The following is a 14199-nucleotide window of genomic DNA, read 5'->3' as shown; positions in this document are numbered from 1 at the left end:
ACGTCGTTTGAAGAGGATGCTCCACGTCGGTTGTCTTGAAGATGGACACGCTCCGCGCTGGAAGGATGAAGATAGAAGATGCCGTCTGGATGAAGACTTCTGCCCATCTGGAGGACCACTTGTGCCCATCTGGAGGACCACTTCTGCCGGCTTCGTTGAAGACATCTTGCCGCTTGGATGAAGACTTCTCCCGGTAAGTGAATCTTCAGGGGTTAGTGTTAGGATTTTTTAAGGGTGTATTGGGTGGGTTTATTTTTTGGGTTAGGGTTTTGGGCCTGCAAAATAGCTAAATGCCCTTTTCAGGGCAATGGGGATCTTAGGTTTTTTTAGTTAGTATTTTATTTGGGGGGTTGGTTGTGTGGGTGGTGGGTTTTACTGTTGGGGGGGTTGTTTGTATTTTTTTTTACAGGTAAAAGAGCCGATTACTTTGGGGCAATGCCCCGCAAAAGGCCCTTTTATGGGCTATTGATAGTTTAGTTTAGGCTAGGGGTTTTTTTTGGGGGGGGGGGCTTTTTTTTGATAGTGTAATTAGTTTAAAGATCTGTAATTTGTTTTTTATTTTCTGCAATTTAGTGGGGGGTTTTGTAATTTAGCTAATTTAATTTAATTTATTTTATTGTATTTAATGTAGGGAATATATTTAATTATAGTGTAGTGTTAGGTGTTATTGTAACTTAGGTTAGGTTTTATTTTACAGGTCAATTTGTATTTATTTTAGCTAGGTAGTTATTAAATAGTTAATAACTATTTAGTAACTATTTTACCTAGTTAAAATAAATACAAACTTGCCTGTAAAATAAAAATAAACCCTAAGTTAGATACAATGTAACTATTAGTTATATTGTAGCTAGCTTAGGGTTTATTTTATAGGTAAGTATTTAGTTTTAAATAGGAATAATGTAGTTAATGATAGTAATTTTATTTAGATTTATTTAAACTATATTTAAGTTAGGGTTAGGGTTAGACTTAGGTTTAGGGGTTAATACATTTAATATAGTGGCGGCGACGTTGGGGGCAGCAGATTAGGGGTTAATAAGTGTATGTAGGTTGCAGCGACATTGGGGGCGGCAGATTAGGGGTTAATAAATATAATGTAGGTGGTGGTGATGTTGGGGGCAACAGATTAGGGGTTAATAAGTATAATGTAGGTGGTGGCGGTGTCCGGAGCGGCAGATTAGGGGTTAATAAGAATAATGTAGGTGTCGGCGATGTCGGGGGCCGGAGATTAGGGGTTAATAAGTGTAACATTAGGGGTGTTTAGACTCAGGGTTCATGTTAGGGTGTTAGGTGTAAACAAAACTTTTATTTCCCCATAGGAATCAATGGGGCTGCGTTACTGAGCTTTACGCTGCTTTTTGGCAGGTGTTAGACTTTTTCTCAGCCGGCTCTCCCCATTGATGTCTATGGGAAAATCGTGCACGAGCACGTATGACCAGCTCACCACTCACTTAAGCAGCGCTGGTATTGGAGTGCGGTATGGAGCACAATTTTGCTCTACGCTCACTTCTTGCCTTTTAACGCCGGGTTTGCAAAAACCTGTGGCCTAGATTTAGAGTTGGGCGGTAGCCGTCAAAACCAGCGTTAGAGGCTCCTAACGCTGGTTTTGGCCGCCCGCTGGTATTTGGAGTCAGTGATTAAAGGGTCTAACGCTCACTTTTCAGCCGCGACTTTTCCATACCGCAGATCCCCCTACGCCATTTGCGTAGCCTATCTTTTCAATGGGATCTTTCTAACGCTGGTATTTAGAGTCGTTTCTGCAGTGAGCGTTAGAGCTCTAACGACAAGATTCCAGCCGCCTGAAAATAGCAGGAGTTAAGAGCTTTCTGGCTAACGCCGGTTTATAAAGCTCTTAACTACTGTACCCTAAAGTACACTAACACCCATAAACTACCTATGTACCCCTAAACCGAGGTCCCCCCCACATCGCCGCCACTCGATTAAAATTTTTAACCCCTAATCTGCCGACCGCCACCTACGTTATACTTATGTACCCCTAATCTGCTGCCCCTAACCCCGCCGACCCCTATATTATATTTATTAACCCCTAACTTGCCCCCCACAACGTCGCCGCAAGCTACTTAAAATAATTAACCCCTAATCTTCCGAACGCAAATCGCCGCCACCTACGTTATCCCTATGTACCCCTAATCTGCTGCCCCTAACATCGCCGACCCCTATGTTATATTTATTAACCCCTAATCTGCCCCCCACAACGTCGCCGACACCTACCTACACTTATTAACCCCTAATCTGCCGAGCGGACCTGAGCGCTACTATAATAAATGTATTAACCCCTAATCCGCCTCACTAACCCTATCATAAATAGTATTAACCCCTAATCTGCCCTCCCTAACATCGCCGACACCTACCTTCAATTATTAACCCCTAATCTGACGACCGGAACTCACCGCTATTCTAATAAATGTATTAACCCCTAAAGCTAAGTCTAACCCTAACACTAACACCCCCCTAACTTAAATATAATTTTTATCTAACGAAATAAATTAACTCTTATTAAATAACTTATTCCTATTTAAAGCTAAATACTTACCTGTAAAATAAATCCTAATATAGCTACAATATAAATTATAATTATATTATAGCTATTTTAGGATTAATATTTATTTTACAGGCAACTTTGTAATTATTTTAACCAGGTACAATAGCTATTAAATAGTTAAGAACTATTTAATAGTTACCTAGTTAAAATAATTACAAATTTACCTGTAAAATAAATCCTAACCTAAGTTATAATTAAACCTAACACTACCCTATCAATAAAATAATTAAATAAACTACCTACAATTACCTACAATTAACCTAACACTACACTATCAATAAATTAATTAAACACAATTGCTACAAATAAATACAATTAAATAAACTATCTAAAGTACAAAAAATAAAAAAGAACTAAGTTACAGAAAATAAAAAAATATTTACAAACATAAGAAAAATATTACAACAATTTTAAACTAATTACACCTACTCTAAGCCCCTAATAAAATAACAAAGACCCCCAAAATAAAAAATTCCCTACCCTATTCTAAAATACAAAAATTACAAGCTCTTTTACCTTACCAGCCCTGAACAGGGCCCTTTGCGGGGCATGCCCCAAGAATTTCAGCTCTTTTGCCTGTAAAAGAAAACATACAATACCCCCCCCCCAACATTACAACCCACCACCCACATACCCCTAATCTAACCCAAACCCCCCTTAAATAAACCTAACACTAATCCCCTGAAGATCTTCCTACCTTGTCTTCACCATACCAGGTTCACCGATCCGTCCTGGCTCCAAGATCTTCATCCAACCCAAGCGGGGGTTGGCGATCCATAATCCGGTGCTCCAAAGTCTTCCTCCTATCCGGCAAGAAGAGGACATCCGGACCGGCAAACATCTTCTCCAAGCGGCATCTTCTATGTTCTTCCATCCGATGACGACCGGCTCCATCTTGAAGACCTCCAGCGCGGATCCATCCTCTTCTTCCAACGACTAGACGACGAATGACGGTTCCTTTAAATGACGTCACCCAAGATGGCGTCCCTCGAATTCCGATTGGCTGATAGGATTCTATCAGCCAATCGGAATTAAGGTAGGAATTTTCTGATTGGCTGATGGAATCAGCCAATCAGAATCTAGTTCAATCCGATTGGCTGATCCAATCAGCCAATCAGATTGAGCTCGCATTCTATTGGCTGTTCCGATCAGCCAATAGAATGCGAGCTCAATCTGATTGGCTGATTGGATCAGCCAATCGGATTGAACTAGATTCTGATTGGCTGATTCCATCAGCCAATCAGAAAATTCCTACCTTAATTCCGATTGGCTGATAGAATCCTATCAGCCAATCGGAATTCGAGGGACGCCATCTTGGATGACGTCCCTTAAAGGAACCGTCATTCGTCGTCTAGTCGTCGGAAGAAGAGGATGGATCCGCGCTGGAGGTCTTCAAGATGGAGCCGGTCGTCATCGTATGGAAGAACATAGAAGATGCCGCTTGGAGAAGATGTTTGCCGGTCCGGATGTCCTCTTCTTGCCGGATAGGAGGAAGACTTTGGAGCACCGGATTATGGATCGCCAACCCCCGCTTGGGTTGGATGAAGATCTTGGAGCCAGGACGGATCGGTGAACCTGGTATGGTGAAGACAAGGTAGGAAGATCTTCAGGGGATTAGTGTTAGGTTTATTTAAGGGGGGTTTGGGTTAGATTAGGGGTATGTGGGTGGTGGGTTGTAATGTTGGGGGGGGGGTATTGTATGTTTTCTTTTACAGGCAAAAGAGCTGAAATTCTTGAGGCATGCCCCGCAAAGGGCCCTGTTCAGGGCTGGTAAGGTAAAAGAGCTTGTAATTTTTGTATTTTAGAATAGGGTAGGGAATTTTTTATTTTGGGGGTCTTTGTTATTTTATTAGGGGGCTTAGAGTAGGTGTAATTAGTTTAAAATTGTTGTAATATTTTTCTTATGTTTGTAAATATTTTTTTATTTTCTGTAACTTAGTTCTTTTTTATTTTTTGTACTTTAGATAGTTTATTTAATTGTATTTATTTGTAGCAATTGTGTTTAATTAATTTATTGATAGTGTAGTGTTAGGTTAATTGTAGGTAATTGTAGGTAGTTTATTTAATTATTTTATTGATAGGGTAGTGTTAGGTTTAATTATAACTTAGGTTAGGATTTATTTTACAGGTAAATTTGTAATTATTTTAACTAGGTAACTATTAAATAGTTCTTAACTATTTAATAGCTATTGTACCTGGTTAAAATAATTACAAAGTTGCCTGTAAAATAAATATTAATCCTAAAATAGCTATAATATAATTATAATTTATATTGTAGCTATATTATGATTTATTTTACAGGTAAGTATTTAGCTTTAAATAGGAATAATTTATTTAATAAGAGTTATTTTATTTCGTTAGATGTAAATTATATTTAAGTTAGGGGGGGTGTTAGTGTTAGGGTTAGACTTAGCTTTAGGGGTTAATACATTTATTAGAATAGCGGTGAGCTCCGGTCGGCAGATTAGGGGTTAATAATTGAAGGTAGGTGTCGGCGATGTTAGGGAGGGCAGATTAGGGGTTAATACTATTTATGATAGGGTTAGTGAGGCGGATTAGGGGTTAATACATTTATTATAGTAGCGCTCAGGTCCGCTCGGCAGATTAGGGGTTAATAAGTGTAGGTAGGTGTCGGCGACGTTGTGGGGGGCAGATTAGGGGTTAATAAATATAACATAGGGGTCGGCGATGTTAGGGCAGCAGATTAGGGGTACATAGGGATAACGTAGGTGGCGGCGGTTTACGGAGCGGCAGATTAGGGGTTAAAAGTGTAATGCAGGGGTCAGCGATAGCGGGGGCGGCAGATTAGGGGTTAATAAGTGTAAGGTTAGGGGTGTTTAGACTCGGGGTACATGTTAGAGTGTTAGGTGCAGACGTAGGAAGTGTTTCCCCATAGGAAACAATGGGGCTGCGTTAGGAGCTGAACGCTGCTTTTTTGCAGGTGTTAGGTTTTTTTTCAGCTCAAACAGCCCCATTGTTTCCTATGGGAGAATCGTGCACGAGCACGTTTTTGAGGCCGGCCGCGTCCGTAAGCAACTCTGGTATCGAGAGTTGCATTTGCGGTAAAAATGCCCTACGCTCCTTTTTTGGAGCCTAACGCAGCATTTGTTTGAACTCTCGATACCAGAGTTAAATTTATGGTGCGGCCAGAAAAAAACCCGCGGAGCGTTAGCAGCCCTTTTACCGCCGAACTCTAAATCTAGGCCTGTAATACCAGCGCTGTAGGTAAGTGAGCGGTGAGAAAAAAATGCTCGTTAGCACCGCATAGCTCCTAATGCAAAACTCGTAATCTGGCCGTATGTTTGGTAAACTTAGATTTTTTTTAAATTTTCATTTATTTTTTTCATAGTGTTAGGTTTTTTAAATTTGTAATTTAGATATTTTAATTGGTAGTTTTTTAAATTTTATTAGAATAGTAAGGTTAGGTTAATTTATAGTTTAGTGTTAGGTTTATTTTTATTTCACAGATAAGTTTTTATTTATTTTAATAGAGTTATATTGTACATGAAAAGAGCGACTGCATGGAATGTGCAAACTATTTAAATGGAAAAATCTAAAAATAAATTGTAATATCACAAAAAAAATATAACCAACAAAGAAAAAATTTGATAAACTGGTAAGGATATGTGATCTTCAGAAATCCAAAAGTTAAAATCCTTGGAAGAAAAGGAAATAACAACAAATAGTCCTGTATACACAGATTATATAAAAAAACAGAATTTATGCTTACCTGATAAATTACTTTCTCCAACGGTGTGTCCGGTCCACGGCGTCATCCTTACTTGTGGGATATTCTCTTCCCCAACAGGAAATGGCAAAGAGTCCCAGCAAAGCTGGTCACATGATCCCTCCTAGGCTCCGCCCACCCCAGTCATTCGACCGACGGACAGGAGGAAATATATATAGGAGAAACCATATGGTACCGTGGTGACTGTAGTTAGAGAAAATAATTCATCAGACCTGATTAAAAAACCAGGGCGGGCCGTGGACCGGACACACCGTTGGAGAAAGTAATTTATCAGGTAAGCATAAATTCTGTTTTCTCCAACATTGGTGTGTCCGGTCCATGGCATCATCCTTACTTGTGGGAACCAATACCAAAGCTTTAGGACACGGATGAAGGGAGGGAGCAAATCAGGTCACCTAAACGGAAGGCACCACAGCTTGCAAAACCTTTCTCCCAAAAATAGCCTCCGAAGAAGCAAAAGTATCAAATTTGTAAAATTTGGCAAAAGTGTGCAGTGAAGACCAAGTCGCTGCCTTACATATCTGGTCAACAGAAGCCTCGTTCTTGAAGGCCCATGTGGAAGCCACAGCCCTAGTGGAGTGAGCTGTGATTCTTTCAGGAGGCTGCCGTCCGGCAGTCTCATAAGCCAATCGGATGATGCTTTTAAGCCAAAAGGAAAGAGAGGTAGAAGTCACTTTTAGACCTCTCCTTTTACCAGAATAAACAACAAACAAGGAAGATGTTTGTCTGAAATCTTTAGTAGCCTCTAAATAGAACTTTAGAGCATGGACAACGTCCAAATTGTGTAACAAACGTTCCTTCTTTGAAACTGGATTCGGACACAAAGAAGGTACAACTATCTCCTGGTTAATATTTTTGTTAGAAACAACTTTAGGAAGAAAACCAGGCTTAGTACGCAAAACCACCTTATCTGCATGGAACACCAGATACGGAGGAGAACACTGCAGAGCAGATAACTCTGAAACTCTTCTAGCAAAAGAAATTGCAACCAAAAACAAAACTTTCCAAGATAGTAACTTAATATCTATGGAATGTAAGGGTTCAAACGGAACCCCTTGAAGAACTGAAAGAACTAGATTTAGACTCCAGGGAGGAGTCAAAGGTCTGTAAACAGGCTTGATCCTAACCAGAGCCTGAACAAAAGCTTGAACATCTGGCACAGCTGCCAGTCTTTTGTGTAGTAAGACCGATAAAGCAGAGATCTGTCCCTTTAGAGAACTTGCAGATAATCCTTTCTCCAAACCTTCTTGAAGAAAGGAGAGAATCTTAGGAATTTTTATCTTATTCCATGGGAATCCTTTGGATTCACACCAACAGATATATTTTTTCCATATTTTATGGTAAATTTTTCTAGTTACAGGTTTTCTGGCCTGAACCAGAGTATCTATCACTGAATCTGAAAACCCACGCTTTGATAGAATCAAGCGTTCAATCTCCAAGCCGTCAGTTGGAGGGAGACCAGATTTGGGTGTTCGAATGGACCTTGAACAAGAAGGTCCTGTCTCAAAGGTAGCTTTCATGGTGGAGCCGATGACATATTCACCAGGTCTGCATACCAAGTCCTGCGTGGCCACGCAGGAGCTATCAAGATCACAGAGGCCCTCTCCTGATTGATCCTGGCTATCAGCCTGGGAATGAGAGGAAACGGTGGGAATACGTAAGCTAGGTTGAAAGTCCAAGGTGCTACTAGTGCATCTACTAGAGTCGCCTTGGGATGCCTGGATCTGGACCCGTAGCAAGGAACCTTGAAGTTCTGACGAGACGCCATCAGATCCATGTCTGGAATGCCCCCTAATTGAGTTATTTGGGCAAAGATTTCCGGATGGAGTTCCCACTCCCCCGGATGAAATGTCTGACGACTCAGAAAATCCGCTTCCCAATTTTCCACTCCTGGGATGTGGATCGCAGACAAGTGGCAGGAGTGATCCTCCGCCCATTGAATTATTTTGGTCACTTCTTTCATCGCCAGGGAACTCTTTGTTCCCCCTTGATGATTGATATAAGCAACAGTCGTCATGTTGTCTGATTGGAACCTTATGAATTTGGCCTTTGCTAGTTGAGGCCAAGCTCTGAGAGCATTGAATATCGCTCTCAGTTCCAGAATGTTTATTGGGAGAAGAGACTCCTCCCGAGACCATAGACCCTGAGCTTTCAGGGATTTCCAGACCGCACCCCAGCCCACTAAACTGGCGTCGGTCATGACAATGACCCACTCTGGCCTGCGGAAGCTCATTCCCTGAGACAGATGGTCCAGGGTCAGCCACCAACGGAGTGAATCTCTGTTCTTTTGATCTACTTGAATCATTGGAGACAAGTCTGTATAATCCCCATTCCACTGTTTGAGCATGCACAGTTGTAATGGTCTTAGATGAATTCGTGCAAAGGGAACTATGTCCATTGTTGCAACCATCAATCCTATTACTTCCATGCACTGCGCTATGGAAGGACGAGGAACAGAATGAAGCACTTGACAAGAGCTTAGAAGTTTTGATTTTCTGACCTCTGTCAGAAAAATCCTCATTTCTAAGGAATCTATTATTGTTCCCAAGAAGGGAACTCTTGTTGACGGGGACAGAGAACTCTTTTCTTTGTTCACCTTCCATCCGTGAGATGTGAGAAAGGCTAGAACGATGTCCGTATGAGCCTTTGCCTTTGACAGGGACAACGCTTATATTAGAATGTCGTCCAAGTAAGGTACTACTGCAATGCCCCTTGGTCTTAGAACCGCTAGAAGGGACCCTAGCACCTTTGTGAAAATCCTTGGAGCAGTGGCTAATCCGAATGGAAGAGCCACAAACTGGTAATGTTTGTCCAGAAAAGCGAACCTTAGGAACTGATGATGTTCCTTGTGGATAGGGATATGTAGGTACGCATCCTTTAGATCCACGGTAGTCATAAATTGACTTTCCTGGATGGTGGGTAGAATCGTTCGAATGGTTTCCATTTTGAACGATGGTACCCTGAGAAATTTGTTTAGGATCTTCAAATCCAAAATTGGTCTGAACGTTCCCTCTTTTTTGGGAACTACGAACAGATTGGAATAAAATCCCATTCCTTGTTCCTTTATTGGAACTGGGTGTATCACTCCCATCTTTAACAGGTCTTCTACACAATATAAGAATGCCTGTCTCTTTATTTGGTTTGAGGATAAGTGAGACTTGTGGAACCTTCCCCATGGGGGTAGTTCCTTGAATTCCAGGAGATAACCTTGAGAAACTATTTCTAGCGCCCAAGGATCCTGAACATCTCTTGCCCAAGCCTGAGCAAAGAGAGAAAGTCTGCCCCCCACCAGATCCAGTCCCGGATCGGGGGCTACTCCTTCATGCTGTTTTGTTAGCAGTGGCAGGCTTCTTGGCCTGCTTACCCTTGTTCCAGCCTGGCATTGGTTTCCAGGCTGGTTTGGGTTGTGAGGCATTACCCTCTTGCTTAGAGGATGCAGAATTAGAGGCTGGTCCATTTCTGCGAAAGGGACGAAAATTAGGTTTATTTTTAGCCTTAAAAGACCTATCCTGTGGAAGGGCGTGGCCCTTTCCCCCAGTGATGTCTGAAATAATCTCTTTCAAATCAGGTCCAAATAAAGTTTTACCTTTGAAAGGAATATTAAGCAATTTTGTCTTGGATGACACATCCGCTGACCAAGACTTTAGCCAAAGCGCTCTGCGCGCCACGATAGCAAACCCTGAATTTTTCGCCGCTAATTTTGCTAATTGCAAAGCGGCATCTAAAATAAAAGAGTTAGCCAATTTAAGTGCGTGAACTCTGTCCATAACCTCCTCATATGGAGTTTCTCTACTGAGCGACTTTTCTAGTTCCTCGAACCAGAACCACGCTGCCGTAGTGACAGGAACAATGCATGAAATTGGTTGTAGAAGGTAGCCTTGCTGTACAAAAATCTTTTTAAGCAAACCTTCCAATTTTTTATCCATAGGATCTTTGAAAGCACAACTATCTTCGATAGGAATAGTAGTGCGTTTGTTTAGAGTAGAAACTGCCCCCTCGACCTTGGGGACTGTCTGCCATAAGTCCTTTCTGGGGTCGACCATAGGAAATAATTTCTTAAATATAGGGGGAGGAACAAAAGGTATGCCGGGCTTTTCCCACTCTTTATTTACCCGCCACCCGCTTGGGTATAGGAAAAGTGTCGGGGGGCACCGGAACCTCTAGGAACCTGTCCATCTTGCATAATTTCTCTGGAATGACCAAATTGTCACAATCATCCAGAGTAGATAACACCTCCTTAAGCAGTACGCGGAGATGTTCTAATTTAAATTTAAATGTCACAACATCAGGTTCAGCTTGATGAGAAATTTTTCCTGAATCTGAAATTTCTCCCTCAGACAAAACCTCCCTCATGGCCCCTTCAGAATGGTGTGAGGGTATGACAGAACAATTATCATCAGCGTCCTCTTGCTCTTCAGTGTTTAAAACAGAGCAATTCCGCTTTCTCTGATAAGTAGGCATTTTGGATAAAAGATTTGCTATGGAGTTATCCATTACAGCCGTTAATTGTTGCATGGTAATAAGCATTGGCGCACTAGATGTACTAGGGGCCTCCTGCATGGGCAAAACTGGTGTAGACACAGTAGGAGATGATGTACTATCATATTTACTCCCCTCATTTGAGGAATCATCTTGGGCAATATCATTATTTGTGGCAGTACTGTCCTTACTTTGTTTGGACGCTATGGCACAATTATCACATAAATTTAAATGGGGAGACACATTGGCTTTCATACATATAGAACATAGCTTATCTGAAGGTACAGACATGTTAAACAGGCTTAAACTTGTCAACAAAGCACAAAAAACGTTTTAAAATAAAACTGTTACTGTCACTTTAAATTTCAAACAGAAAACACTTTATTACTGAATATGTGAAAAAATATGAAGGAATTGTTCAAAAATTACCAAAATTTCACCACAGTGTCTTAAAGCCTTAAAAGTATTGCACACCAAATTTCAGAGCTTTAACCCTTAAAATAACGGAACCGGAGCCGTTTTTCAATTTAACCCCTATACAGTCCCAGATATAGTCTTTGCTAAGACCCAACCAAGCCCTGAGGGGAATACGATACCAAATGACGCCTTCTAAAAGCTTTTTCAGAGATTCTTAGATCCTCACACATGCATCTGCATGCCCTGCTCTCAAAAAACAACTGCGCATTAATGGCGCGAAAATGAGGCTCAGTCTATGACTAGAAAGGCCCCCTGACTGAAAAAGGTGTCCAATACAGTGCCTGCCGTTTTATAAACGTTCCAAAAGATTATAAATTCCAATTATTAGCCTAAATCTGAATAATATGCACAAATAAAGCAATCGATTTAGCCCATAAAAATGTCTACCAGTTTTTTAGCCCATAATAAGCCCTTTATTCTGTTTGTTTTTGACTAAGAAAATGGCTTACCGGTCCCCATGAGGGGAAATGACAGCCTTCCAGCATTACACAGTCTTGTTAGAAATATGGCTAGTAATACCTTAAGCAGAAAAGTCTGCTAACTGTTTCCCCCAACTGAAGTTACTTCATCTCAACAGTCCTATGTGGAAACAGCAACCGATTTTAGTTACTGTCTGCTAAAATCATCTTCCTCTTACAAACAGAAATCTTCATCCTTTTCTGTTTCAGAGTAAATGGTACATACCAGCACTATTTTAAAATAACAAACACTTGATAGAAGAATAAAAACTACATTTAAACACCAAAAAACTCTTAACCATCTCCGTGGAGATGTTGCCTGTGCAACGGCAAAGAGAATGACTGGGGTGGGCGGAGCCTAGGAGGGATCATGTGACCAGCTTTGCTGGGACTCTTTGCCATTTCCTGTTGGGGAAGAGAATATCCCACAAGTAAGGATGACGCCGTGGACCGGACACACCAATGTTGGAGAAAAGAGGTGGAAGTATCTACTCACACTCTTAGGAGCAATAACTTAGCTCTCAGTAAAACGGCTCATGTGTTGAGGTATAGATGGATCATGGGACATCAAACTTTGTAAAAGTAATTTATGACTCCAGTAAAATCACTCAGGATAAGGGAACAATTGTAAAACACAAAGCCGACTGTAGAATCACCAAACACGGGGTTCACAGACAGCTGCAAAGTGTACATTTCAATGTCCCAACCCTCTTTGTGACATCAGAGTCCCAACAGTTCAATCAGATCTGACGTACGTTTCACCGGTCGTAGCCAACTTCTTCAAGGAAACCTGGTACTAAAATGGAGCCGTAAATTACTTTTAGCTGCCGGCAACTTCGGTAGCTTATGGCTCCATTTTTAACGGCTCAATGGAAACGTGCTCACTGTATTATGTTTATTGCTTGTCATGAAAAAGTAAATAAAAATTAAATTAAAAAACAAAAAACAAAAACAGAAGCAATTGAAGTTTACATTTAAATAAAGAATACACTCATATTGCTCGTTAGCCTGTGTAGTTACAGACTCTTGTGGTGGACTTGCCCCGACCTTGCTCACGAGCATAGCAAGGGAGTAAAAGGCAGGATAGGGCTGGCCCCACATTTTTTATAAATAATAATGCTGGTGACTTGGTGAGGCTAAACCAACTAACCCCCAACTGGCCCAGGCCCACTGGGCAAATGCCCTGTATGTCCTATGCTCAATTCGGCCTGTGTGTGTGTGCCTGCTTGCGTATGTGTGTGAATCCCTGCTTATGTATGTGTGTAAGTCTCTGCTTGTGTATGTGTGTGAGTGTGTGTGCATGAGTGTGTAGGTGCCTGATTGTGTGTGCATGCATGAGTGTGTGCGTCCCTGCTTGTGTGTGAGAGCATGAGTGTGTGCCTATTTATGTGTGTGTGTGCATGAATGCGTCCATGTCTCCTTGTGTATGTGTAATTGTGTGTGAGCTTTGGAGTGTGTACATGCCTGCTTGTGCATGTGTGTAGGATTGGATGTACATGCATGAGTGTGTGCATCCTTACTTGTGTATGTGTGTGAGCGTGTGTTCATCACTGGCAGTGTATGTGTGTGAGTATGTGCGTGAGCCTGCTTGTGTGTATGTGTGCATAAGTGTGTGCGTCTCTGCTTGTGTGTGAGTGTGTGTGAGCGATTGAGTGTGGTTACGTTCCTGCTTGTGTATGTGTGCTGTGTGTGTGAGTGCATGAGTGTGTGTTTGCATGCATGAGTGTGTGTGTGCCTGCTTGTGTATGTGTGTGAGTGCATTAATGTCTGCATGCCTGCTAGTATATGTGTGTGAGTGTGTGTGAGTGCATGAGTGTGTGCATTCCTGCTTGTGTATGTGTGTGTGTGCGTGTGAGTGCCTGTAGTGTGCATTCCTGCTTGTGTATGTTTGTGAGTTAGTGTGAATCCATGAGTGTGTGCATGCCTGCTTGTGTATGTGTGTGTGTATGTGCGTTCTTGCTTGTGTATGTGTGTGAGTATGTGTGAGCACATGAGTGTTTGCGTTCTTGCTTGTTTATGTGTGTAAGTGCATGAGTGTGTTTGTTCCTGTTTATGTATGTGTGTCAGTGTGTGTGAGTGCTTGAGTGTGTGCATACCCACTTGGGTATGTGTGTGAGTGTCTGTGAGTGCATGAGTTTGTGCATTGCTGTTTGCGTGTGTGTGAGTGCATGAGTGTGTGCATTCCTGCTTATGTGTATACCTGCTTGTGTATGTGTGTGTGTGAGCGTATGAGTGTGTGTGTGTCTGCTTGCATATGTTTGTATGTGTGTGTGAGCACATGAGTGTGTGCGTGCCTGCTTGTGTATTTGTGTGAGCATATTAGTATGTGTGTTCCTGCTTGTGTATGTGTGTGAGTGTGTGTGAGTGCATGTGTGTGTGTGTGTTCCTGCTTGTGTATGTGTGTGAGTATGTGTGAGTGCATGAGTGTGTGTTACATCTTGAGTGTGTGTGAGTGTTCCTTCTTTTGTATGTGTGAG

This window comes from Bombina bombina, chromosome 8 (genome assembly GCF_027579735.1).
Source record: "Bombina bombina isolate aBomBom1 chromosome 8, aBomBom1.pri, whole genome shotgun sequence".
Taxonomy (NCBI): Eukaryota; Metazoa; Chordata; class Amphibia; order Anura; family Bombinatoridae; genus Bombina; species Bombina bombina.
The sequence above is the reverse complement of the archived record's forward strand: the minus strand, read 5'-3'. Positions refer to the sequence as shown.